Source organism: Phodopus roborovskii, unplaced genomic scaffold (genome assembly GCF_943737965.1).
Source record: "Phodopus roborovskii unplaced genomic scaffold, PHOROB, whole genome shotgun sequence".
Classification (NCBI taxonomy): Eukaryota; Metazoa; Chordata; class Mammalia; order Rodentia; family Cricetidae; genus Phodopus; species Phodopus roborovskii.
Genome location: NW_026126410.1, coordinates 41,125,128 through 41,151,346, shown reverse-complemented (window position 1 = coordinate 41,151,346; position 26,219 = coordinate 41,125,128). Strand labels below are relative to the sequence as shown.

The 26,219-nt window shown below is 40.2% G+C and overlaps 1 pseudogene; it reads right to left on the bottom strand.

The window, feature by feature from the left end:
• Nucleotides 1-1,437: 1,437 nt before the first annotated feature.
• Nucleotides 1,438-2,584, bottom strand: LOC127220791 (beclin-2-like; annotated as a pseudogene).
• Between the last annotated feature and the right edge of the window lie 23,635 nt (nt 2,585-26,219).

Sequence of the window (26,219 nt, the reverse complement as noted above, 5' to 3'; positions counted from 1 at the left end):
AATGTCATTATTGGCTCTATTACCTTTTTATCCATGAAATAATTTAAGAAGCATTAGGGTTAGCCTTTTTTAAAAGGTCTAGCTTAATTTAGCTGTAAACTCATCACATCTTGGGCTTTTTCAGTTGGGAAACTTTATTATTGCCTCAATGTCACTGCTAATTATAAGTCACTTTAAGTTGTTTTAGTTCTCTTGGGTAAATTCTGGCAGTTTATATGTGACCAGAAATTTGATAATTTATTTCAGATTTTCCAGTTAATTTTAGTTGTAGTTTCCAAAGTAAGCTCTTATCATTCCCAAAATTCCATTGGAATGTGAGGTAATTTTCCCTTTGTATCTCTAATGGTGTTAATCTGAGTCTTCTGTGTTTTGGGTTTGGTTAAGTGTTTCTGTGTTTCTCACCCTTACTTACTTGTTCATATTCCAATCTTTGTTCTACTGAATTTTTTTTTAGAAAATGTAAAGATTTATTGAAATTATCTAAGAAAAAGAAAGGCTCATGTATTACAACAACAAAAAAAACTGATAATCACTGTAGTCTGATCCTACCTCTTCCGCCCCCCACCAAAGGTTCACTACACCATTTTTCTTAGAAAGTTCAAACCTCAGCGTTTTTCCCACACCACCCTGGCTCCGATCCTCCCCAGCCAATTCCATCCTCATCTTTACCATTTTTCAATGCAGGAATGATATTATGTCTTTGTGTTGTCCCTCCTCCCCGTCATTTTGAATGCCTGGGTGCAAGTGAACCAGAGAAAAAGATACAAACAAGGAAAAGAGACACACAGGAGCTGGGTCACTCTGAGCAAACACACATCATGGTGCCAGTGATGAGACAATTAAAGCTCATTCCTGATTGGTTCATTTGAAGGTCAACCTGAGCTATGGAGGACCTCTGTGGAAAAAGACAAAATGGTTCCTTTGAATCACAAACCTGCTGTATTCTCGAGATGTACCATCTTACTTTCCTATTATTTTAGAAAAGAAGTTATTTTTGACAGTGTTATAGGGTCCACTTGGAGCCAACACAACTCACAGACCAAGTCAGTGTGGAAAGAAAGCTATCAGAATCAAGCTGCTACCGATCAACCAGAGATGCAGAACAGATGTGAGCTGAACCATACCCCAAGCCAGGACGAGACATAGCTTTTGAGCCTGAAAACTACAGCATCTGTGCTAAGTTACAGCTACCTTTTTCCACTAATCAGGATTTGGGGATGGGGACTTTCCTAGGAACACTCATCTGTGTGGTGCTCATATCTTGTTCTCATTTGTTGGTTTACTCAAGTGTGGCAGGGCAGCTTGTCTTCCATTCATGTCTCAGTTACCCAAATACATGTCTTTGTCCGCCAAGAAGGATGTCACTAACCTAGGGAGGTCTTGGGAATTTAAACTTTATTTGACCCCTATTCAACATGGAAGTTATTCAAAACGGCTTCAGTTTGGTTCCTTCCTACAATGGTACCTTAACAAAGCCCAAGCAAGAATCAACTTTAAGTTGGTAAGCACGGATTTAAGAGCCTTTGCCCACTCCTCCTCTGTGTTCAGGTGGGTCCTGATGGAGTAGCATTCCCCACTGCTCCTGGCATCTTCCATCATACCTTCATTCACATGGATCCTGTAGGGTAGGAAGAGACATTGCTTCTTCTCAACCTCATTCACAAACTGCCACAGGCAGTCCAAGAAGGCCTTCATCCCACGGTCAAACTTGTTATTCAAGAAGATGTTGTGGCTCCCATCTGAGAACAACAGCAGCTCCTCATCATCAGCCAAGGATCTGAGGTAGGAATGGCCCCCATGGGGAACAAGTTGGTACCTCTGGAATTGCAGTCTAGCTGTCTTGGCCAAGGTGAAGGGCAGTAAGGCTGTCTGTCCCCAGGTGGCGTTGATTTCATCCCATCCCACCTGGATGCCAGCGAGGCAACCCAGCCTGAAGTTGTTGATAATGCCCAAGGGATCCTCATCCAAGACTGTAAAGGTGATGATGAAAATATTGGTCTTCCTCAGGCACCACAGCTGCCTCTGGGCATACTCCAACTGGTTCTCCACACTGCTTGCTCAGCTGATCCATTTTCAAGGAAGAGTATTCCATCAAATCCTGCCCATGCTGTTGATTCAGCTCCTTGCTCTCTGCCTGGGCTGCTCTGAGTTCGGCGGCCATTCTCACATGATGGTGGTCTATGTCTTTCAGCTCATGAGCCAGCCTTGCTTCTTCCTGCTCCAGACCCCGAAGTTCGGCACAACTTCCATGTTCATGGCCTCCCTCTGCTCCTCACTCTCCAGTGACTGTTGTCCAGAAAACTCCTGTACTTCTGGGTCAGATTCGACTAGAGTGATATGGGCATCTAGTTGCATCAGAAGATTGTCCATGCAGTCCATACAGAGCGGGTGGTCCACGTCCTTCTGGACAGAGAGAATTTCAGAGATCTCTAGGGTAGTATTTTGGATAATGTCCAAAGTTCTCAGCGACAGACTCACCAAGCAGAGTGAAGGTGCAGCAGGCTTGTTCCTGGGATGTCCTGCCACAGTCAGGAAGGGGTGTGCCGGAAGTCCTGGCCTGTAGCTCCTGCTCAGAAACTGCCATCTTTGTGAAGGGGCTGGCACAATGCTGGGCTTCCAAAGCACACAGAGTGTCCATGAGAGTTCCAGGGGCTCGTTGCGGAGCTGGCACAGGAAGAGGGTAGAAAACATCCTGGAGGTCTGCACGCCCCCTAGTCAGGTTTCTTTCCAGCCCAGTGAGTCTCTGGAAATGTCTCTCTTCCCCAGTCCCTCTATGCTTTATCATGATTCCTTACTGGGCTACTTGTAGATCTCCTGTAGCTCCCCACAGGCCAGTGAGTCTCTGGAAAAGGAAATATCCACTGCATTCTTTTTTTTTTTTTGTTTGTTGTTGTTGTTTTGTTTTGTTTTTTGTTTGTTTTTCAGCACCCACGTGGAGTTTATTGAGAGAGGGGAGAGAAAGGGGGGTAGCTGGTGGCCAACCAAAAGCAGGGAAGAAAGAGCAAAGAGAGGAAGAAGGCAAGAGAGAGAGAGAGAGAGAGAGAGAGAGAGAGAGAGAGAGAGAGAGAGAGAGAAGGCCAGAGAGAGGCACACTTGGAGCACTTGCTTTAAAAGGGAAACTTGTGCATGTGTAACTGAGTGCCCTGTGCAGCCAGGTAAAGCTTGGGCAGCCAGGTAAGCCTGAAGTAGTGATGACATGGCCATGAGCGTCGCCCATCACCGGGAGCTGGGGGGTGGCAGGGGGGGTCAGCAGACTGCTGGTTCCCAATATTCCCACATCTTACTGTTATTAAAAAGGTGGGGGTTGGGTGTGGCAGGTTAGGGAATAAGGATGTTGAGTTCTCAAGACTGCTTCCTGCTGACTTAGGCGTGTTGATCGTCTTTGGGGTGCCGTCATGCCATGTCCTGGTAGCTGGTTGTTTAATCACAGTCCTAACAGTATGGAGCTCTGGCATCTCTTTGAGACCTGGCAAGATGTTAGCAGAGCAGAGGACAAGGTTAAGTTTTTTTCCTCAGGTCCAAGTACTTAATAGGAGAAGTGTAAGGATGGTGAGGGTCTCCCAAGGGGTTCCCAGGACAAGGTTCCCAAGTCCCAAGGCCAGGAAAAAGTTGAGTAATATTTATTTGGAGTCAATCTGACCTGTTTGGATGGGTCCAATTTGGCTCCCTTGAACTTACAAGAATCCTTTGAGTTTGTGAAAACATAAATATTAAGACTCATTAGCAGCATACTCATGTTAGAAATGATTTGACTGAAAGAATTAACACATACAACTGGCAGATTTTTAGCACAATAAAAAGCACCTTAATTGTGAGCTTGTAGTTACAGTTATGATCGTATAGTGGCATAGTATGGTGTTTAGTACTCCATCAGAATTGGATTAGTAGCTTATTAAAACTTTATTGATTAATGTTAAGACTATAAACAGTAGCAACCTTAAAATACCCGTTTTTGACATCTGTTTTGTAACAATTGGAGCCTTGGCTGCTGCTTTAAGCTGACAAAGCTACCAGTCTTCAAAAGTTTCAGAGTTCTTGAGAAGGATAAAATTTTACCTGAATGATTAGAGAGTAACAGGGACTTACTAGCTGGCAGCATGGAAAGCCACCCCCAGGTCCTCCATAGTTGTTCAAGTTAGAGGCTTTAAGGATGTCTGCCTTCTGCTGATGGCATAAGACCTGTGGATTAGGAGCTTTTGGAAGACTTACCTACCGTCGGCTCAAGCAACATGGAGGAAGTCGATTCCACTCACTGCCCTTTTGTCCACAGTCCTTAGAGCCCTTTGCAGCAGTTGAGATGAAAGGCAGGATTGCTCAGTGGCTAGCATTGCCACTTTTGTGGGTGGAGCTTCTTCAGTGTCCATCAGTCTTCTTGGAGGAAATGGGTGGTGCCAGTAGCTGGCCTGTCTCTTTGTTATAAAAGCTTTTTAATATAACATTTTAAATGCCATATTCTCTAGATCTCTGAGCATTTCTGACTGTTTAGTGTACCTTAGTATACAAAATTTGTCTTTAGTTACTTGCCTTAAGCACATAGGTGGCTAGGTAAGTCTTTATCCCAGTAATTAATTAATCTGTCTGGAAAACTGGAACCAAGCTGAGGCTGTGGAGGGATGTTTTACTCAGAGCCCTCCAGCATCACTGTAACTGGTTTTAACTTAGTAGGTATAACAGCTTACAGGAAGGACTGGTTGAAATAAACCTTTATAACCTTAAATGTTTACCACCATTTAAAGACACATAACAATTTAGAGATATTTGAGACAGTACAGTTGAATTTAAGTTGTATAAAGTTAGATTACATTTACATAAAGTTAAATTTAAATCAAATGTACAGGTATATTAAACAGGACTGAGTAAAAATGAGGACTAGAGTGTGAAGCTATGTATAACATAGTCAGTGAAAAAAGAAATTAGAGACAAAGAATAAAAGGCAAAAGGTAAATGAATTACAGGTTCTGTTGGTGGCACAGGCTGGCTAGACTCCCTCTGCCTAGGTGTCTGATGTAGCAGAGGGAAGAACCATGGGGGGAGGGAGGGTGAGGCTAGGCTACATGGTCAAGACGGCGGCTGCCATAAACATATTCCCAACAGCTGGCAGAAATCACAAAGTTTTGAGATATAATTTTGTTGGCTTTTTTCTCTCCACGAGTGAGGCAGAGGATTTGTGAAACTAACAGGACACCAGAGTCCAAGGAGTACTACATCCAAGAAGACCACCATAGGTCTGAGCAATGTCTGTACCAGTGTAAGGGCATTGGTAGGGTATAAAACCCGAGAGACCCCTCATGGGTCTGAGAAACAAATGCACCAATCAGCATGAGTGGTGCTAGGGCACAAAATCTGAAAACTTCATTCGTGGAAAGAATGAAAATCTCTCAGAGTATCTTGAGCAGTTGCTGCCTCAGCCCAGCCCACCGCCCTGAGACAGGCTGCAGCTGTGCTGGGCAGGAGAGTTTTAGCATGGCAGGAAGAGAACAGAAACAAGTTTAGGGAAGAGAGGTAGAAAAAACTCCTTCCATCTACCTGTTTGCTGGCAATAATTTTGGCCAATTTGACTTATTTTATAGGGGATATATAGGCTGGTTTATTTCCCATGGGTGAAGTAAAAACTGGCCAATTATTTTGGAACTCATCAGCCCAAGAATGTGGCCAAGGGCAAAGTGCCCGATAAGGACTCAGCAGTCGGAAGGCAGGAAGTCTTGAAGCCGGAATCTTAACTCACCAGTGGGAAATGTCCCAGACCCTAAGGAAATGAGTAATAATGAAAAAGGGTACCTTACCAAATTGTAGCCAGTGTGGGATGGTATTTCCAGTGAACGGGTGGATGGAAGTGGACTGCTGGTTCATCATAATCAGGGTCCTCGAATATCTCAGGCTGGCCATCCAACAGTAGGTGACCACCGAGTACTCCAGGAGGGCCTGATCCGAGTCACGGCACCAATGTCGTTCTTTTGATACAACTATTGCCTAAGAAACACAAACACGAGACTCAGTGCCCACGTGGAGTGTGGAGTTTATTGAGAGAGGAGAGAGAAAGGGGGGGTAGCTGGTGGCCAACCAAAAGCAGGGGAGAGAGAGAGAAAGAGAAAAGAAAGAGAAAGAGAGAAAGTTTTTCCGCCTGCCGCCACTGGTCTTGTCCTGCTGCCGCACCAGCCCCAAATAACACACAGAGACTCTGTATTTGATATAATGCTGGTGGCCCATTATTTGTTTCTTATAGGCTAGCTCTGTCTTAAGTATTAACCCATTTCTATGTATTTCCACATGGTCTCCTTACTGGGGAGTGAGGCAGGCATCTGGTCTCCCCGGTCTCTCCATGCTGACTCCTTCTTACCACTTCCTCTTTCCTCCTTGTCTCCTAGTCCCTCCTATCTAGCTTTCCTATTGGCCAACAGTGCTTTATTCATTAACCAGTATGAGAAACATATATACAGAATGACATCTCCCATCATCTCCTCTTTTCTGTCTAAATAAAAAGAAGGATTTTAACCTTAACATAGCAAAATATATTATACAACAGTTATCAAGTAAGAATCACAGTTAACAATATTTAGTCCATTAACATTTAGCAAGATTTGAAGAAAATATTCCATCATCTATTTTATCTTTGTGTGTCTAAAGTCTAAATAACTTATCTTTAATCCTAACTAATGAAAACTATAACCATAACTATCTGTCTTCAACTCCTTCAAAGACCACAGAAGGATAATATATAAGCTCTAGAAATGACAGAGACAACTCACTGCCTGGTCACCCGAAGTTCATTTGTAATCTTCCATCTTCAGCCCATAGGCCATAGTGTGTCTGGCAGACTCTTCAGCAAAGCAGGAAACTTTAAACTGTCTTCTTGTATTGGTAGTTTATCAGTCACTTTTCTCTGTGTCCTGCAGACTGTCTGGCAGACTCTTGCATGAAGCAGGAACTCTGTAGCAATGTCCATCTTGAATTAGCAGTCACTTTTCTGTGGGTCCTGCATGTCCAGTTTATATAGCACAAAGTCAAACAGTCCAGACAAGAGCAGTATTTTGTCCAAATGGCTAGTCTTGCCATATTGGAAGCAAACTCCAAAACGAGTTTCTTCAATGTCCATCTTCCTTTCTGGTGCAGGTGGTATTGCCAAGAGCAATTATGTCTCACTGTCACGAAAACCATAAACCATTTTAAATGCCATATTCTGTAGGTCTTTGAAAGGTTTGAAGAATGCCTATCTATCTCAAATACATCTCTGTGTATCTTGAAAACCTAGCTAACTTAAGTCTAAGCTTTGACTATCATTGGTAATTATCTATAATCTGTACTAAATTATACATTACATTTCTAACTGAGCTATATAAACACAATACCTAAACAAGAGGAGAAGTATACACATCACAAAATTGACCTTAAATTTGTTTCAATAAATGAAAATCCATACCAAAACAAAGTATTCATATATATAACATAATCCCCTTTTTACCTTTAAAAATATATTGGTTGTGGTCATTAACCATTTATAACCAAGCCCATTTAAATGAAAACAAACATTTATAAACAATATTTAGGAATTTGGGTGTCGTTCTTTCCAAACTACTTCCTGCTGATAGGGGGCGCTGTCATGGGGAATCCTAGGAAGACACAGAAATCCTGGTTGTAGTCTGCAAGGCTGCTTTGTCCAGGCTGTTTTGAATGTTGGATCACCTGGTACTCTGTTTCAGGTGGTCTGGCTTGATCAAACCATATTAGTCTGGAAGGAATCCACAGCTTTTCTTTTTCTGTGGAAACAAAAATAGAAATCCTTTTCCCCAGTAACTTGTCCTTGAACTTAAATTTTGGAGTCAAAGCATTTTTAAAATATATAAATTGAATTAATGCAGCAGCATTTGTTTTAACAGTTGTTGTTTCCTCAACAGTCAAACAATACAAAGACAATATAATACCGTACAGTATCCAGATTATCTCTGAGCTTTTCATCTTTAAGTGGCTTTATTATTACTTTCTTCTATTTTTTCATTTTTGAGACAGGGTTTCACTGTGTAACTCTTATCTGTCCTGGAATTTACTCTGCATATCAGGTTTACTTTGAAATCACAAGATCTGCTTGCCTCTATCTCCCGAGCGCTGGGATTAAAGGCGTGTGCTATCACACCCAGTTCCTCTCTGTCTTTTTAAAATCATTTTTTTTTTCCGCGCCCAAGCCTCCGTATTTTTTAAAACACACTGTAAACTTATAGCGCTTTTTCTTAATGTGAATCTGTCTTTACTGTAAATCTTTTTATAGCCACGAGTCTTTTATCCGGTAAACAACAACATTGCTAAAATGAAAGTCTATTGTTTCTGCCACGGTTTATAAAAGATGGCGGCGGCTATTTTACCGCCAGCACTGAAAGCTGTGCTCACTGTCTTGGTCTGCATGCTGCCAGCTTGGAGAAGTGCTCACTGCCATTGCCATCTCTCATACACACCAATAAATTGTTAGCAGTGGTTTTTAAAAGCCGTACAGTTTTTCACCACTTATGTTGAGTCAGGAACCTTCCCTTAAAGGAGCCGGGCAAATATCTGTTTGTCTCTTGCAAAACAGAGTCCAACCGAGAAAAATATGGTTAGTAAGAAACCTTGCTTGTCTCTGTCCTTTTGTTTGTAAAACACTTTTTTAAGCTTCCTAACAGCAGTCTTTGAACTCTCCGGAAAGGAGCCCCACATCATCGTTTCCACTTGACTCAACCTGATGCATCTGAACTACAAACATCACCCTAAAACCGGTTTGAGACTGTTTTGCTCAAGACAATTCATGACTAGCTAGTTATAATGGTGCACCTTTTTATTACACCCTGGCCAGAGTTTCAAATAGAACTACAGTCAAGAATTTTCTGCCACACAGTGACTAGCTACATATGTCACAGCCAGTTCTGTTGAGAAATTTGGTTGCTAAAAATTTTCTTCCTACAGGATCCATTGGAGCAATCATCGTCCCATTTCAACAGGAAGTAACCTTAAGATAACGACGCCCCCTTTCCCTACCCTTGGAATTTTGGGATAATAGTCATCGTCTTTGGGTTGGCTTTAGTTATTTAGGGTTGGGTATGGAAGGTGATGCTTACACGCGGGTTTATCTTTTAGACAGGAATAAGGAATGGTTGGGAAAGGTATGGTTTAGATGGGATATAGGTAGATTAGCCTATTTTCTTGTGAATTTGAGTAAGAATGAGATAGTATTTTACAGCTTACATTGGTATGTATTCTTATGTGGTAAGCTATGTAAAATTAAGTTTATATTTTGTTATATTGTGTTAAATCTTTCCACTTCTGATGTTTTATGCACATTATTTTTTACCATATTCTATGTATGTATACTTTTCTTGTATTCAAGACATTTGTATATTGATACAATTTGGGATATTTATCACACTGCCCTTTATAGTTCTACCTCTTGTCTTGACATTTCTACTCTACCTCTATTTTAGGGATTTATATGTATGTATATGTATATAGTTATATTGTTTAAGTATTTGTTCCTGCTTTACTCAGGGAAGTTTTAATCAGTTTTTTTTTTAAGCTAAGTTCCTGAGTATTACAGATTATATTCACTCATGTTTTCTGTACCTATGAGATTAGTCAGATATAGATGCTTAATCTTCAACCATTTCATAGACATGCAGAACATGGCATTTAAATGTTTTAATATTAGTACTCCGTTGACATGAGACACTGTTGCTCCTGACAGCACCATGCACTTTCCCAAAAATATGTTGGACACTGTTGTTGCTCCTGCTGGAGTTCATTCTAGCCTCAGCTAATGGCCTGTTGGGCAAAGAATTGCCCCCACCTTGACCACTGTTTTGGACATGCGGTCCTATGTGCTTGCAAGAGACAAATTAGAAGACTGCTTGACCTTGCCAAGTCAGGGTAAGGCAGCCATTCTACCTCCCTGCTGTTGTTGTGGCCTGTCAAGTTCTCTTGGCCTTAGCCAAAACTGGGTGTACCAATGTTGCTGTGAGACCTTGGGTGACTATCCAGGTGGCTTGCTGTTTCTGTCCTTGTTGCACCTTTTGGAAGTTGTCCATCTGCACTTCCTGTCTACTCTAGGTCTTGATGAGGTTGAAGATTAAACTATCACAACTAGTATTCTCTCTTCCTAGTTAGATATATTAGGTACTAGACTCACGTTTTCCAGCTTAGGACAACTCTATTGTAAACTCCATTATGCCTTCACCCTAGGACTAGATATGTAGGTCATTTTGTTCTCGATTTTCCTTTTCTTAGAGCACACTTGTTATCCACTGTTTTGTATATAGTTTTGTATTAAGCCTAAATTTTTTCTTTAGACTAAAGAGGAATTGTAGTGAGATAGTCCTTCTGTGGCACTGACCACGCCCATTGGGGGTGGAGCCATGGGCGGAAGTGACCTGTGGAAGGAGTTCAGATGGAGAGGAGTTCGGGAAAAGCTCTCTGGCTGGCGTGACTGGGACAGGAGAGCATCGGGTTGAATTTCCTGGTGTTCATCTGTCTAGGTTGTAAGTTATTTCTCCCTGAATAAACATCTATTCGGCCTATTTGTTTATCCTGATCCTTATTTAACCGTGATAAGAGAGAGAGAAGGCAAAAGAGAGAGAAGGCCAGGTAGAGAAGGCCAGAGTGTCCACTGCATTCTTATATGGCTTTTATTGTTGTCATCGTTGTTTGTATTTTGTTTATTTCTGCCTACTTTTTTATTATTTCATTCAATTTACTATTTTAGATATTTTTCTTCTTGGTTTCCTAAGACCTTGAGGTACATTATTAATTTTTTTTACTTAAGATATCTGATGATTTTATTGTAAGAGGTTATAGCTATAAACTATGTCTTATAACCATACATTTTCATAAAATCTCAGGGCACTTGTGTTGTAATTTAAGAAAAGCAGTATGAGAGAAAGACACTGTGCGGCAGGGTTCAAGCAGAAGTTTTTTTTTTTTTTTTGTTTTTGTTTTTTAATTAGGGAAAAGGATCACAAAAAGGGGAAATGGGGGAGACCAGCCTCCAGGGACAGAAGCAGCAAGGATGGGGGAAAGAGGGTGGGAGAGAGGGACAGTGGGAGGGAGGGAGAGAGGGAGGAAAGGAGGGGGAGAGAGAGAGAGAGAGAGAGATTGGATGGGAGGTGGTCAGGGCCCCTTTAAAAGGGAGCATAGTGAATATGCACAGGTGGTCCTCTTAGTGGCTACAGAGGGTGTATCCTGTCAGAACCCCAAGGACAGGCCAGTACAGATGCCTGAATACTAACAACTGGTAGGTTGTGTTTCCATTTTCACTCATAGATTTTCCTTTTGAGTTTTTTTGATGGGCAATTTATCCTCAGGAGTGTGTTTTTTGGTTTGTGTGTTTTGTGTACTTCTCATGGTGTGGGTTTGGGGGTTTGCTGCACATAGAATATATAGAATACATAAAACTCTCCTATTTGTAAAGACTTGGTTTGTGTTCCAATGCAGAGTTTCAGGGAAAGCTGTGTTGGCTCCTGAGAAGAATGCAAGCCCTGCAGTATTTGAGGGGAGTGTTCTGTCTTTGCTCTGTACTTAGTGTTGAGCTGCAATACGGTATGTATGTTCTTTTCAGGGTGTGGCTGTTCCCCATTCTGCTTCCTGTGTCTGGCTCCTTATCTCGTTCTTTGGATTCAGAAAATTTCTGCAGGATCCCAAGATTCCTATTTAGTTAGGCTGAAATTTTCCTCTGTGATGTGTTCAATGTTGTGCTTTTGTAATCTGTTTCTACTTGTTAGGCTTCCAGTCTTCCTTTCTTGACGCACTGACAGTTGCCTCACAGATTTTGTCTCTCATATCTCTCAATTAAAAATTGTATGCTGAATACATAGTATTGCCTTTTGTAAAGGCGTTTCACCACTGAAACAGAAATGAAACTAGAATACCGTAGTATCTTAGTAGTGGATTTATTTTTCTACTGATTTTTATTTCACTCTAATTTAATGTTTTTATTATCAGTTTGGTCTTCAACAATTTCACAGTTGTACACAATATTTTCTGATCACACTGATCTCTCCTCCCTTTTTTTATCATCACCCTAACCTCAACAACACACCTTCTCCTTATATCAAGTCCCCATCCCTTAAAGGCTTCTTTTTCATGTTTTTTCCTTGTGACCTATTCGGTTAAACTAGTACCACTTGTATGATGATTGATATGAGGCTATTTATAGAGACAAGCAACTCATCAGTCGTTATATGGCAGAAGACAGTGACTTCTCCAGTAGTCCCGAGTGTCATTACCTCACCTGGGTAGAGTGTAATAAGACCCCTTTCCTGTGACAGAATGTTTACTGGGTTCAGTATCATCAGGTTCAGCTACACCTACTGTGAGTTCATGAGTACCATGGCCATGTTACACTGTTATGAAAATGTTCCATGGTCTTCTTCCCTGTTGTTTGGAGCTTACAATCTTTCCATTCCCTATTCCATGGACTTGATATGGGTGTCCCATTTAAGGCTACTCACTAAACAGACCCTTGTTCTCAACACCTTGAATAGCAATAAATTAACTACTACTCCAGGCAAACAGAATCTTCTTTGAGAAATGTTGGAGGACAGCATTAGATCATGAGTATAAACATAATGGTTAAGGGGAAGTTTGATAACATGTCCATTTAGCAAAGCAAGAGTAGTATGTTCTTATTGCCTATACACTCCCAGTCATGGCCTTTGACAAAGTACTGGACATAAATTCTCTTCTATAGTGTAGGCCTCAGATTCAATTGGAGTCAGTTGGTTACCCTCAAAATAGTTGCGCCATTATTGTTCCAGTAATCTCTTCTTCTCTTCTAGCTTGACAGGTTAGTATTATAGTATAGGTCCACAGTTGAGCAAGATACTGATACAACACTAATTTTCTTTTAGTTCATGTATTTGGCTGATAAATTTATTTTTTTATTTGTTTTATTCTTCATTATTTTACATCCACACTTGGAGGACTTTATATAATTCTAAGTTGAACATATTTTTCAACCATTTAACATCAATTCCTGTCATCTGACTTTCATTACAGCTACCCACAATATCAGCTGTTATTTTGCTAATTTATGTGCCATTAATAGTATCTTGATTGAGATCTGTTCAGGTTTGGTCACTTCATATGTATGCTTCTCACTTCTGATAAGTTTCTTGAGTCTATGAGTAGATTTACTTATTGTTCTTTTGAAACTGTGAAATTTCTTTTTTGTCCTCTTTTCTTGTAATATTTTTATTGTATATGTGAGCCAGAACTTTGGCAATGACTTTGTCTTGAAGTTCTTGATATTGTCTTATTCCAGGGAAAGCTTGCCAAGTCACTTGGTTGATAGCGGTACTGGTATATAGCCGTGTATTCTGGTTTGGTTTGAAGTGATCTAGTTTGAATTGAAACTTTGAAACCTCTCTGACTCCTTTGTCCCATGTAGCCTCTGCATAGATTTCTAAATGCCACACTTAGAGCTCATGATCGCATCAGGTTGCAAAGTCATTCAGGCATCCAGCTGTGATTTTTGCACTTCTGTGGGGCTGGCCACCAAAAATACACCTTGATATTCAGCTCCTGTCAAGGCCTCATGATTTTGACCTGTGCAGTTTAAAAAGTAGCAGATTCCTAGAGGAGCAGTTCACCTTTCCTGACTCCTTTTTGCTCAACAGGAAGAATTGATCAGTTTCTTTCTAATTATACTTTTCACACAGAAGTCTTGCAAGAGTAATCTTCAGGCCAACAGTCTTAACATTAATCTTTTGGTAAATACCCTAAAAATCCTTTACAAAAATTTAATAAATTTATTTCTTACAGAACTGTATGGAAGAATGGATATATACTACTGAAGGGATTGCCTGTTGTATCGGCATGTACAATAAATAAATAAATAAATAAATAAATAAATAAATAAATAAAGATGAACAAAACTGCAGGAGTAGCTGTACCTACAATACAATTCACCTGTAAATAACAGGAAAAGTGTACTGTCAGAGAATCCCTTTTAACTTAATAAGACAAGATGAAGTAGTGGTTTCCACTTGATGAGTTCTTAGCATTGTGTTAAGATCACTATAAATTCACCACTATAGAATTGTAGTGAGATATTCATTTTGTCTGCTTCTGTGGCACTGACCACGCCCATTGAGGGTGGAGCCAGGGGCGAAAGTGACCTATGGAACTAGTTCTGAGGAGGAACCTGGGAAAGCTCTCTTGCTAGAGAGGAGAGTATCCGGTGGAACCTACTGGAGTTCATCTGTCTAGGTTGTAAGTTATTTCTCCCTGAATAATCTTCTGTTCGGTCTATTTGTTTATCCTGATCCTTATTAAACCGCAATATAGAATCTCTTGGAGAATAATGTTACTGAGAGCTTGCAACTTCACTCCGATTGTTTGGCTGTGAGAACAGATAAGCCTGTGCTCTGTGTGTTTCTTCAGAATCCCTGAGTAGTGTTTGGTGAACTTTAATAGACTGGAAATGAGTTGGGGACTCAACTTTCTCTTCGTCCTTGCTGCTGTTTGCAGTGTACTGTGAGGTCTTAATAATGGTTGGCTGATGGGAAGCTGTGAAGTTAGCAGCACCCATATGATCTTCAATCTAAAGCATGGCCTTTCTCTCAGACTCCTTTGGTCAGTGGCAAATAGACATTTGTAGTAGATTCATTTTCTGTTGGCTAGAAGATGATACTGGTGAATCCAAGACATAGAAAGGTCTTCACTGGTTAAGACAGCTAAATCCTTACAGTGAGTCACATAACTTGGTACATCAATTTTCCTGTTAAATATTCTTTCTTCTATTTCATAATTTCATAATCATTCCCCATAGCCTAGAAATATGCAAATCCAAAGAATTTATGACTTTTATAATATTAAAATAGAGGCATAAAAGGGAATTTGGCTTCATGATTCTTAGTATCTGTGAGGAATAGAATCACCTGAGGCTTAGTAAAACTTGTAGTTTCTGAATACTAAAGGGTTCTCAAATGGCTCTCACTCTGCAATTCAATGGAGAAGCCTAAGGAGTTACTTACAATGACTTCACACTCATCTCCTGCAAAGATCTCCTATCATCATTGAGGCCTCAGGGTTGCATAGGCTCTGCTGGATTAAACATATCTATAGGGCTTCAGGAACATTCTCTCAATGGTGCTCACAAAGCATGTGTTCTACAGGGCAACGGAGCACAAAGTATTGATGAAACTATTCATCAAAGTGTCATTCCTTCAAACTTTTAAATTGCAACATTTAATATTCTTCTGACAGTCATGATTTTAGCTTCAATTTCAATGTTGCCATAATATTAAAAATACTCCCTACCAGTTCTAAGAAACTTAATGTCTGGAGTGATAATTTCCCCCTCAATCTTGGCATTAAGCTTAGTAAAGTTAAAATAAGGTCAGGTAAAATTTATGGCAAATAACTACCTTGAAAATAGTAGGTGTTTGTTTCTGCCTCAACCATTCCCTTTTTACATAATTCTTTGTCAACCCACATACATATATAGTTATATTGTATATAACCAGGTACATGTATAGATTTTTTTTTAACAAATTAAAAAAATAAGTGGTAAAAAGCTAGCAAAAATGTTGTTTGAACCAAGGAGAAGTAAAGCCCCAACTTGGGAAGTTGTTATCAAATAAAGAGAAGTGAAGAGTAAATAAAGTAGTGTTCCAGGGATTTATCTTGTTTTCTGAGACACTGAGGGCACACACTAAAATGACTGGGATCTGTTGATTTTTATTTGAATGGACACATTTCTAACTTGTTCAATGTGGTTCTACATTATTTCTACTCACTAAAACTATAGTGGGAAACATACTCACTAAAACTATAGTGGGAAATCTTTTGTATCAATATTGACTAATTGTTCAAGTACTGTTGAGTAGTCATGAAAAAATATTCCATTAAAATTTTCCTGTTTTTTCTCTTTTTCCTCAGCCAGCCATTCACAGTCTACTTTTTTCTTTTGAGTGACATGGTATATGATTTAAATAACAGGTCTTACCCTCAAACTACTTAACTGTGTACTTAAGACCACAATGTTTCCATACATGCATGGTTACAATTTAGGTATGCGTCATCTAAAACTCAGAGCATGTACTATGGCCTTCAATGTTCTAATTTATTTGTTTCATGGTACTCTTTTAGTATGCTATTTTCTATTACATGTCTACCTTAATATTATTTGTTACCCTTTTCATTCCTATTAGTTTCATTCCGTTCTTTATAGCGTTACTGTTTTCTTGCTTGCTTTCTAAACATTGGCACAGTATTTGGGAAAATTTTCTCATTTTGAATCTTTATGATAGATCTTCATACTGCTTTAATTTGTGCTTTCCCATATGTGCTGGATTTGACAATATGCCCACTATGTAGCAACCTTAGCATTTACAGGTGTTATGAATTTTTACCATCTGGTTGAAGCATTATCTGGCCTTTTCTACTCTAATCTTAGTATTTTTTTGACCTTGAAACTTGCACTGCTAGAAAACTAACCTTTAGTAAAATTATCACACTTGCATTATTTATTCAGTGTCACAATATACACAAAATAGTTTTTCAGAGTCTCTGACTGTGTATGACCATAAAGAGAATGCTTGGTGATCAGAAGCAAGATTAATGTCTTTGTTATTCAAATGAGAAACAACCCTTGTTCATTTCATCTTTGTCAGAATTTTAGTTGATTTTAACGATCTCCGTGAAGTAAAAACTACCAATACAAATTCTGCCATGCAGACTCCATGCCCTCATTTTCTTAACCTCTCACTTATATTATTTATTTTTAGAATAGTTTATCTCCTGGCCTTTTAAAGTTCTGCTGTGGGTCATGATACTTAAAGAACTATTACAGCTCATGATTCTGTGTGTGAAACAGGCTTGGCTCTCTTGTTCTGTGGATCTTTGCTGGATGGTTGACACATCTATGCTCAGATGGATAGAAGAGTGGTATTGGCTGGTCTATGACATTTGCTGTAGGTAATATTCAGGTAATGTTCAGTTAGGCTATTGGCAAGGGCAGTAAGGTCATCCTCTGTGGTGTGTTCTCACTATCTATCAGTGCAGATATGGGTAAACTATCAGGGGGTGGCAGTGATCAGGAAGAATGTGCAAGAGTTCTTACAACTTAGATTGAAAATGGACTTAATTCATTCATTAGCTATTGAACAGACAAATCTTATGAAGTGGGAGAGAAATGAACTCTACACATTGAGAGAGACTATTAAAGTCTGCATCATGAAGCACGTGGACACGGAAAAGTGAAGAACTATAATTGTCAGCCTAACAGGGCTTTTTGGGTCTTCTGGAGAAAGCGTGTGGTTTCAAAGCAAAATCAAGTACAAAACCAAGAAGGATATTGTGTATATTGGTGTCCTCTGGTGCTCATAGAAATGGCATGAAGACAGCTAAGCACTGAGTCATACTCCTGGAATCCAGTCGTAGAAAAGGAAGAGGGATGAGCAAAGGAGTCAATACCATGTTGGAGAAATCTATAGAACCAGCTGATCTGACCTAGTGAGAGCACACAGACCCCAGTCATAAAGCTGGGGAACTGACATTGAACTGAGTCAAATCCTCTGAATGTGGGTGCCAGTTAGGAGGTCTGAGCAATCTATGGGATCTCTAACAGTGGAACCAGTATTTATCTCTAGTGTACAAATGGACTCCTGGAGTCCATCCCCTATGGGATGATACTATATCAGCCCAGACACACAGAGGAGGGCCTAGATGTGACAGACTTTAATGATCACCCATGGAAGTCCTCATAGGCCTTGAGAAGTGGGTGGGGGGTTGGTAGGGGACATGGGAGGATTGGAGAGAGACGGAATGGGGGGATTGATATGTAAAATGATTGTTTCTAAATTTCGAAAAAAGGGAAACATGGTGTGAGGAAGCACATACTAATTACATGTTGTTTTGATTTGTGTGTGGGTCTTTCTGTGTTTCTGCTTCATATTCCCAATTGTGCAACACAAGTACCAACAGAAGCTTGTGATAGTGGAGCATTTTGAAAGACACACACCCAAGAAAAGACAACTGTTCAAAATAAATCACCATTATTTTAGGTACTCTAGTGTTTAAATCCAAAAGGCCTAATAGTGACAACTGCATGGATACTGGGAGAGAGAGAGACACTACCATTCATTTACACTAGCTTCATTGTGTGAAAACTTGTCTGGCATTGATTTTAGATGGCTTTCTGTAATGTTGGCTTTATTAAAGGAATATTTTTATAACACCAGTACACCCAAAGGCTCTTAAAGAAATTCCTTAATGTCCTTAACAGTGTGAAAATTAATCAGTTGTTTTTTCTCCATTTTTACCATATGCTTGGTGTTCAAAGCAATCCACATAGCCTCAGCTTGAGTCCAAATTGAAGTAGCTTGGTAACAGTTGCTCTCTTTTCCCTATTAACTTCATTCTGAAAGTTTCCACTTAAAATCTAGTAAAGCCAAGTTAAAGAATAGCAGTTTCAATGTCAGGCATTACCTCAAGGTATTTTGATTCGGCACAATCCCGAAGCTGCAGCCTGTGCCAGCCCACAACCCCTGTACATTAGACAGTCCCCACACCTCACCTGTCCTGGATGGAGAAGCAGCGATCTTTGTAGGAAGGGTTGTCTTCACTGGCAGATGACCTTGCTTCCTCACCCTGTCACCAGTGTTAAACTCAGTAAGGGTCCTTTCTTACTCATCTTGTGCATAGAGTAGGCTGAGACATCTCACATGGAGTCACATCATTACAGTGTATTGCTTTTATTTGTTTCCACTTTGCTGATGCGTTCTCCAACAATTCTAGAAGGAGAGGACTGGTGCTTCCTAGATGGAATAATACTCTTTATTGACGAGTGGGTGGAAATTGTGGCGATTCTCAGGGAGAGTTTACAAACTGAGGAAGACTTTAGAATTACTGTAGGCTATTAGAGACAGGAGAATGAATGTTACCAGAGAACAACTGAACAATAGCCATTGGGGGGGGGTCATGTAAGATGGGAGTTGTGGGTTGATATGCAAGAATACAACCACTGCCTCAAATTGGTGTAGATGGGATGCAAAGAAAGATGACAGGTTAGGAGAAACACTGCCCGTAATGCGTTTCCATGATGTTGATGCAGTTGGAGTTGGTGTGAGTCACAGGGAATGAAGAATACCATAGAGAGTCTCTGCAATACAACAGTAGCCAAAGGCCCCATGCAATCTTCGGGCCCTTGGAATGATAATATAAATATGGAGTTCAAACAGTGAGAGTACCTGGGGTGTGGTGCAGGAAGGGGAAGACCCTAGTAAGTGAGGCTGTAACCAAAAGTACTTAAGAAAAAGCTTGGGAAGTCCATCCCCATAGAATTCAGCACAATGCAACTGTGCAATCTGAAACAGATGATGAGTATTCAGCACTGATAGCTACTGTATAAGAGGTCTCTTGTACTTTCTAGCTTAGTTGTTGGTGCCATGATAGGGAGTTACCTTAGGAGGGGTCCTACCATCTTGCTCTCCTGCCAGGTGGACCAGAAGCCATTATTGTGGATCTTCAAGTCCCCAAAGCCATTCCTCTTCACTGGCTCATCCTGGGAACAAATGTGGGTCCAAATAAAATGGTAACTTTAGCATTGACGTGCATTCATGGTTATGTGGAAAATGGAAGAAGCACTTCTAGCCAGCAGTAGCAGTGTATCATCTGTGGTATTATGCTTTTATTCTCATTGTATATGCATCTTATTGATAAAGAAGTAAATGAGGAATTAGAGGTACTGAGGAGTGTACTCCCAAGTAATTCATAAGAAATAAAGATGTGTGTGTGTGTGTGTGTGTGTGTGTGTGTGTGTGTGTGCATTTCTTAAAGAAAATTAAACCACTTAGGCTACTATTGCCCCCTAATAGAACCAAAAACTAACAAAAACTTCAGTACCAGGCTCAAGAAACCTCCTTTAACATTATTTGCTAGGTGTCAAAAACAGGTGACTGTAGAAGTCTAAGCTTACACAGGAGTTCTCCAATCAATGAATCTGCTTTTATACCAATACCATGGACTTTTATGCCTGTAACTCAGTAGTGTCACTAAGGATTTGGGCTGGTGATCCTTATAGTAGTGTGTTGTTGTTGTTATTATTTATATTGTTGTTGTGTGGGAATGTTTTAGTTTACTGGGCCTTTTATAGTCCCATATGAAACTGAAGACTACTTTTTCAAAATTCTGTTGAGAATTGTGTTAAATTTTGATGGGGATTTCATTGAATATGTAGGTTGCTTTGGTAGGGTGGTCATTTTCCTTGTATTAATCCTGCCAATCCATGAGCACGGTGATCTTTGTGTCTCCTGGTATCTTCTACAGTTTCTGTTTTCAGGGTCTAAAAAGTTTTGTTGTATACTTCTTAGTTAGATTTACTCCAGTATTTGTTTGTGTCTATTGTAAATGACATTGTTCTTGCCTTCTATTTAAGTCTAAGCCTTCTGTCATTACCTCAGAAATGGACCTGGGGACATGGGGCAGTAGATCACTGTTTGCTCTTCTTAAGTCCACATTGATAATTGTTTTTGTTCTGCCTTTTACTATGCTTGTCTTTAATTGGATTAGAGCATTGGTTCTCAACCTTCCTAATGCTTCAACTCCTTAATACACCTGAACCATAAAATTATTTTGTTGCTACTTCATAACTATAATTTTTCTACTATTACGAATGCATTGTAATGTAAATATCTGATATGCACGGTATCTGACATGCAACCCCATGTTGTGATCCACAATTTGAGCACCACTAGTTTAGGGAAAGAACCCAGGTTTTTACCCTGGAAACACTTACAGCATGGCTGAACAATCTCTTTACTAGGCTGACTGTATATTTAAGATAAGTCTCGCCATCCCCATCTCTCCATCTTTCTGTCTCTCTTCATCTCTTTCTCCTGGCTCTGACTTTCCAATACCTTTCCCATACTGTGATTCTGGGAATTACCTAATCCTGGGTTGCTCCTCAGGAATGAAATTTTTCCACCCCAGTGGACAAGGAGATGTAAAGAAAGAATGCTCTGAAACAGAGTAGAGAGAGAATGAGTGCTTAATTAATAAAGGGAAAAGGAAGAGAGCCTTTGTCAGCCTGGATGTGCTGACATCTCACACTCTGCAGAACGGTGTGGGAAGAGTGGAGCAGGACCACAACCCCCAGGGAGCACATGGCTTCTGCTCAGTCATAGGTCCTTAAAGACAAAGTGTCCCTCTCTAACCTTGGGGGTGCAAATAGATGAAACAGAGGGAACGATGTGCCATTTGGTGAAGCGCAAGGAGAATTAAAAGCAGTTACTTTCCACTGATATAAACATCTTTATTCAAGCCTTCTTGGGACTATTACCCTTAATCATTTTATTATTCTAATTCTTAATATGTTTAGTATTAGAAGCATGTGGACTACACATAGAAAGTTAACAAGTCATAATCTGAATATATTTTAAAATTTATTGGAAGAAAACTTTAAAAGTCTTAAATTGTGGATAAATGTATGTCTACAACATTTTACACAAAATCAAAGGAATGTGGCGAAGCCTAGTGTAAACACACTTGCAGACACACAGACATTAAATCACAGCTCCACTCGGGCTTAAGAAGCATCTCATGTGGCGATTCTCCGTTTTGCTCTCGTCGCCATGTTTAGCTTACGGAGAGGAAATCAGAACTTTTATAGAACCCTAAGTTCTCCTCTTGTCTGGTGTCAATAACAGTTAATATAGTAATAAAGCTGTGAATTAAGGTCTAACATGGCCAGAGAAGTGGGCTGTGTTCACAGTTCTATCCAAAAAACATCCTCAGATATTTCCCCAATGGCTTAACATTTTAACGTTAAACTTATAGTACAGATGGATGATCTGGGGAAAGAAAACAACCTTACATAAGACTAAGAAAAAAAAATCAAAATTGCATGGACTAGCTTGAGTTGGGAATATCCTACTCATTCATTAGTAGTCAAAATGCATACTAATTACCTAAGTTGATATTGTTGATCTCTGCCCGTGCCATTCTCTGAGTTACTCCATAGTGTATTGAATGAGGATTTTCAGAATGTAACTTGTTTTGCGAGACTGTTTTACAAGCAGCATCTGGCTTCACTTTGAGGATGGAAGATGACTCGTCACCTTGCTAGACAGGTGATTGACAACATCTGTCTATCTGTGTAGCATAGACTGATAAATGGCTTAATCCTGGGAGCAGAAAGGGGACTGTAAATTTATCAGGGTAAATTGGGACCTCAGAAACACACGTGCATATTGTACTTTGGGCATAAGGCCCAAGAACTTATCATCATAACCAGACCAAGGAGAAGATACAGCTCCCTCGCCTACGCCTCATTAGAGTGGATGGCGCCGAGTACCACAGTGGTGATTGCCCCTCCACCAGTCATCCCATTGCACAGTGTAAACATCACAGACAGGTAGAGAACTTTCAGTGGTCCTAGGAGCTTCAGCTTGGGTTGGTGGAAGGAGAAAGCCAACACCATCAAGTTGTTTTCTGACCCACACAAATGATAGGCATGGTGTTTTCTGTTTGCAGTTCAGTGTTTCTATAGAGAAGAGCTTTTAGAGGATCTGAGAGTCTTCTGTACTTCAAGGTTGGTATCAGAATAATGTTGTGAGTTGGTGTAGTATGTAATTGTCTTGACTTTTTCTTGATGTTCTTGAGCTGTCAAGTGATGTCTCTCTGTTAAGACAGTCTGTGTAAAGAGTTCATGTTCATTCTTAACGCTCCAGTTTCATTTCCCATATTTAGTTAGCATTTCTACTGTGGTTTCCAAAGGAAACAACATGGGGTTGGGGGTGGGGCAGACTGAGTGGAGACTCCTAATGACAGTTGTTTCCATGGGAATGGGAATGGGGGTAGGCACAGTCATACATGAGGGTGTGTGTTCCAAATATCAGGATGTGTCATTAAAAACCAACCCCCAAAGTGTGAAATGGGAGAACTGAGGTATACTCTAGTGTAGATGGGCATTGTGAGAAACATCTTGAAAAGAATCAGTCTCGGTTGGAAATGTTACAATGGCTCGTGGATTGCTCAGAGCAAGAATGGTAGTACCATTGAGTGTGATTGTGTGGAAAGAATGAAGAGAAATTTGCACTAAGCATTGGGACCATCTGGATAATGAGCCATGTACTGCATGAGGGTTGGCACATTCAATAAGGCCAGGATCTTGACAACAGACAGTGAAAATGGAATTGGTAGGGCTGATTGCTTAAGTCTTTGGAGGGACCCTGCATCTCAAGCTGTCTGAAAGGGAAACTCCATGGCGGATATTCAAGTATTATTCACACAACTCTCTGAAGTTGCTAATGGTCTATGGAGAAAGAAAACAGTTTAAAAATAACTGAAAAAAGAAAAGCAGCTAAGTAGGGAAGGAGAATTTTAGGATGAGACTAGAACAGAGCTCACAGGGATGCCGCATGATTTTACACTGACTTCACTTATTTTTGTGCCTTATCTTTTTATAATTTTTAAATTGAAAATACGTATGTTTATCTTTTGATAGTTGCTTTTACAATGTGAGGTTATAAAGTTGAGCTAGTTAAGAAATCTGCTACTTGAAGTGTTTATCATTTGCAAATCCAGGTGCTTTTGATTCAGTCTCATATCCATTAATGTATGATCTTGATCTTGAATCAAAGCTCTGAGACTATATCAAATATTAAAACCACACTACATAACTGTGACCTCTATTTTTTTTAATAATTCAGATTACTAGGGAACTTGTACAAATTTAAGTAAGTGACCCGAAAGAGAAGAGGGTCACAGTGAGTATAGAAGCAGGCCCTGCAAGACAGCTTGCTCCTGCCCAGAAACAGAACATCTCTGAGTATCTCCCTTAGAGCTCTTTCTCTCTCTCTCTCTCTCTCTCTCTCTCTCTCTCTCTCTCTCTCTCTTTCTCTCTATCTGTGTGTGTGTGTGTGTGTGTGTGTAAGCTCTGCATGTATATGAATGAATTGAGATAGTAGAAAAAGAGAAAGAGGAGAGGAAGAAGGAAAAGGAAAAAGGGAGAAGAAAAGAGAGAGAAAGAGATAGAGTGACAGAAAGAGAGAGAGAGAGAGAGAGAGAGAGAGAGAGAGAGAGGTGCTAAGTTATGGCACATTCTAGAATAGCCCTGATATATTTCTTCTGGAAAGTAGCATATAGCATGGAAGTTCTTTAAAAATCTATCTGTCTCACATCTGGGTACCAGTCAAAGGAAATGCAATCAGCTCAGACACACTGCACATCCATGTTTACTGCAACAACACCCACAATTGGGAAAACGGGGAACCAATCTGTGTCCATCAAATATAGGTGGATAACAAACCCCTGGGAAGTATTTACAGCAGAATATTCAGCTATCAGGAAAAATGGGCTCCTATCACTTGCAGCACAAGGGGAAGGAACTAGAGGACATTACATTAAGTGAAATAAATCTCGCTCAGAAGGACAAGTGCTGGATGTTCACTCTCATATGTAGGAGCTTAAAAAAAAGTTGATGTGTCTCTAAGGCAGTGGATACTAGAGACTGTGAAGAAGAAAGGGAGTGTGGATAAATAAAGGTGGTGTTTCATTATTGCACATTTCATAGGTGTGTTAAAATACACATGAGCCCTAGGCACAATTATTACCAATCAATAAAAAAATAAATTTCCTGTGTTGTAGTTACTCTTCTGCTGTTGTGAAGAGACACAGTAACCAAGACAACTTACAAATGAAGCCTGTAATTGGGGTCTTGCTTACAGTTTCAGAAAGTGGGCCATGACCATCACGGAGAGGAGCCCAGTGGCAGGAGGCCGCCATTGCACTGGGGCAGCAGCTGCGAGTTCACCGGTTCTGGAGTGAGCCTTGGAAATCCCATATCCCACCCCTATTGACTACATCCTTCAACAAGACCACATGTACTCCCGAGGCCAAACCTTCTAATCTTCCCCCAAAGAGTTTCACTCACTGGGGACCAAGCGTTGAACTATCTGAACTTTTGGGGACCATTTTCGTTCAAACCACCTGACCTCACTTCAGCTGTAGGATGTGTTCCTGCAGAACTCAGAATAAGCTACCAACAGATGTGTAGGTGGCTTATTTAAGTATGAACTTCCCTTTGTTTTGACTTCGTACCATCCTCACTAGGGGGAACTACAGCCTCTTAAATCCTGACATAGAATGGTACCAACTGACTAACTTTGAGAACTTCTTTGAATATTCGCCAAATTGTTGCCATAATAGAAGTAGTGATAAGTCATGACACTATAGTCCAGAACTTGAACACTCAAAGGACATCAGATAGTTTATCTATTTATTTATATTGTAGATGGAAGTTTTTGTCCTGCCCAGTTCTGCAGATGCTTATTCCCAAATAAATACAGAGGCTTATATTAATATACACTGTTTGGCCTATGGCTCAGGCTTCTTATTGGATCACTCTATCTTAATTATTAACCAATTTCTATTCATCTGTGTATCTTTACATGGTCTTGGCTTACCAATGATGCCCAGACCTCTTACTCCCTCTGCAGTTCCATGGCATCTCCCCAGCCGCCCATTCTGTTCCTCTCCCAGAATTCTCCTAGTCTTGTAGTCATGCCAATACTTCCTGCCTGGCTACATACTGTCAGTCCATCGGCCAAAACAGCTTTGTTCATCAACCAATAAGAAAAACATGATTCACAGCATACAGAAGGATATCCCCCATCTTTATGTGCTATGTAAAAACAGTTGAGAAAACAAAGTATAAAAATGTTATTTCTCTTCAGGTAGAATGCATTAAGTAGTTAAGGTTGTTTTATTTTATTTTATTTAGTATTCCAGTTAGCATACTTGTTGTGGCTTTTATACATAACCTCTCTCTCTCTCTCTCTCTCTCTCTCACACACACACACACACACACACACACACACACACACACACACTTGCACAGGTAACATTGCACTTTTTTCATATGCACAACCTACTTTTACATTCCTTGTGCACTATTCTCTCCTGCTGATCCCATGCCCAAGGGTCTACAGGTCAATAGAATTTAAGTTCATTTTCAAGTTGGAACCTTTCATTGCAAGGGTTCTTTACTATGACCCATGGAATTCTGAAGTTCGATTTGATTTGGTCATTTTAAACCATAGATTGTTTTAGGAACCAGCCTTTTCTAGTGTGTCATGAATATGACTGCTCATTTCACTTGGTGTTAGGTGACTTCCAGAAGTCAGTGGCATTGTGGCAACTCCTTGATCTGAAGAAGACATGAGACCACTGGACTCTTGTACTCCTCAAAGGTAACTCATGCT